The sequence below is a fragment of the Sapajus apella genome, unplaced genomic scaffold, assembly GCF_009761245.1.
Source record: "Sapajus apella isolate SASKATOON/1434 unplaced genomic scaffold, GSC_monkey_1.0 scaffold28, whole genome shotgun sequence".
Taxonomy (NCBI): Eukaryota; Metazoa; Chordata; class Mammalia; order Primates; family Cebidae; genus Sapajus; species Sapajus apella.
The window spans coordinates 12,187,313-12,189,610 of record NW_022436968.1 but is presented as its reverse complement, the minus strand read 5'-3'; the positions used below and the strand labels follow the sequence as shown (position 1 = coordinate 12,189,610).

The window sequence follows — 2,298 nt, the reverse complement described above, 5'->3', positions numbered from 1 at the left end:
TGTATTTTATTGTCTCTCTGTAATCTACTCCTTAGATATCCATTTTTTTTTCTTACTAATATTTTGGCTCCTTTTTTCATGTAATTACTCACTCATTTGGAAACAGAAAGAGTTGAAATTCAGTCAGCTCCAGAGGGTTATGCTTTAAATTTGGTAGCCTATAATAATAGAAAATACTTATATATTTAGGTTGGTGCAAAAGTAATTGCAGTAAAAGTAATGGAAAAAACCCGCAATTATTTTTGCACCAATTTAATAGCATTTACTATAATTTATTATGTACCAGGCCCTGTTAAAGCTTATATTTAATCACCACAACTCTAAAACATAGTACCATTATCATTATTCCCATTTGGTGAATGAGGACAGTAGGCCACAGAATAATTTTCCCACAATCCCTGACTTAATAAGAGGTCATGTCAGGATTAAAATTCATACAATCTCTCTGCAAATTCTGTGCTCTCCATCACAGCACTGCATTGCCTCTGCATGGAAATTTACTCCTCCAGTCTTGACCCAGGGCCCACTAGAAAAAGTCTGGCATATTTTGGCTGGGCGCGGTGGCTCATGCCTGTAATCCCAGCACTTTGGGAGGCCAAGGCAGGCGGATCATGAGGTCAGGGGATCGAGACCATCCTGGCTAACACGATGAAATCCCATCTCTACTAAAAAAAAAAAAAAAAAAAGGAAGGAAAAAAAAAAAAACTGGCTTTTTTTTTTTTTTTTTTGTGAGCCAAATAATTTATTTCTTCATTTCTTCCATTTGAAATACTCTTCCATGACATCCTTGGCCTGAGACTCCTTGCCATAGTCCTTAACTACTACACAACTGCAACCAATCACTTTATGGTGCTTCCCCTCTCTGTCAATTTTACAGAGGCCTACCCATTCCCCTAGTTTCTTCTTGTCATCAACCTTAATTAGGTTGATCCGGTGTTCAGCACAAAGGGCCTCCACCAACTTGACATACATAGGCTCATCACAGTTGGATGCAAGCATGCAAAGATGGGCTTGGCCCTTGTCTAAGGCTTTGGCAGCTTCGCGAATTCCACGTGCTAGGCCATCGTGGATGAGGGCGGTCTTCAGCACCTCTTGTAAAGCAGTATTAACGTCCATTACACAGCAATGCCTACCTCGGCCATGGCGGTGGGCTACGGGTGAAGCGGCATCTTGAACGCACCCAAGCCTCTGCCTCCACAGGACTCGGCGGCGGCAGGGAAAGAGCGTCTGGCATGTTTTAATATAAATACCTCACCTACTAAATTGCTTCCAATCCCTCAGATATCTTTTTTAATAACAGCTGTATTGAGACACAATTTGATTTCCATAAAGTTTAATCTTTTAAAGTATATGATTCAGTGGTTCTTAGTTTATTCACGTACTTGTGCACCCATCACCACAAACAATTTTAGAACATTTTTATCATCCCCAAAATGAAACCTCATACTCATTAACAGTCACTCCGATTTCTCCCCAGTTCCTCCAGCCCTAGATCGCCATTAATCTATCTCTATGGATTTGCCTCTTCTGGACACACATATGCCTACTTATATAAACAGACTCATATAATTTGTGGTCTTTGTAACCAGCTTCTTTCACTTTACAGAGTACTTTTAAGTTCATCTGTGTTGTAGCATGTGTCAGTCTTAATTTCTTTTTATTGCTAAATACATTCTACTGAATGGATATTTCTCATTTTGCTTATCCATGTATTAATTGATAGACATTTGGATTGTTTCTACTTTTATTGCTATTATGAATAATGCTGGCATGAACATTTGTGTACAAGTTTTTGCATTAATACATACTTTCATTTCTCTTGGGCATACACAGGAGTAAAATTGCTGGATCATGTGGTACTCTGTCTTAACGTTTTTAGTAACTCTCAAACTGTTTTCAGAGTGACTCTACTATTTTGTAGTCCTACTAGCAACATATAAAAGTTTCAACTTCTCTACATCCTTGTCAACACTTACAGATAAAACATTTATACAGTCTTTTTTATTATAGCCATCCTAGTGGGTGTAAAGTGACATTTCATTGTGCTTTTGATTTGCAGTTTCTTTTGTACTTTAAAGGCCATATACAATTTCTTTTCTTTTTTCTTTTTTTTTTTTGATATGGAGTCTCACTTTGTTGCCTAGGCTAGAGTGCAGTGGCATAATCTCAGCTCACTTCAACTTCTGCCTCCTGAGTTCAAGTGATTCTCCTGCCTCAACCTCCTGAGTAACTGGGATTACAGGCATGGGCCACCACGCTCAGCTAATTTTGTATTTTTAGGAGAGATGGAGTCTCACC

At 38.6% G+C, this 2,298-nt stretch overlaps 1 pseudogene across 1 annotated transcript; it reads right to left on the bottom strand.

The window, feature by feature from the left end:
* Nucleotides 1–710: 710 nt before the first annotated feature.
* Nucleotides 711–1,157, bottom strand: LOC116560977 (annotated as a pseudogene). The gene has a single exon (XR_004273244.1). The product of XR_004273244.1 is annotated as a 40S ribosomal protein S12 pseudogene (transcript).
* Nucleotides 1,158–2,298: the final 1,141 nt, after the last annotated feature.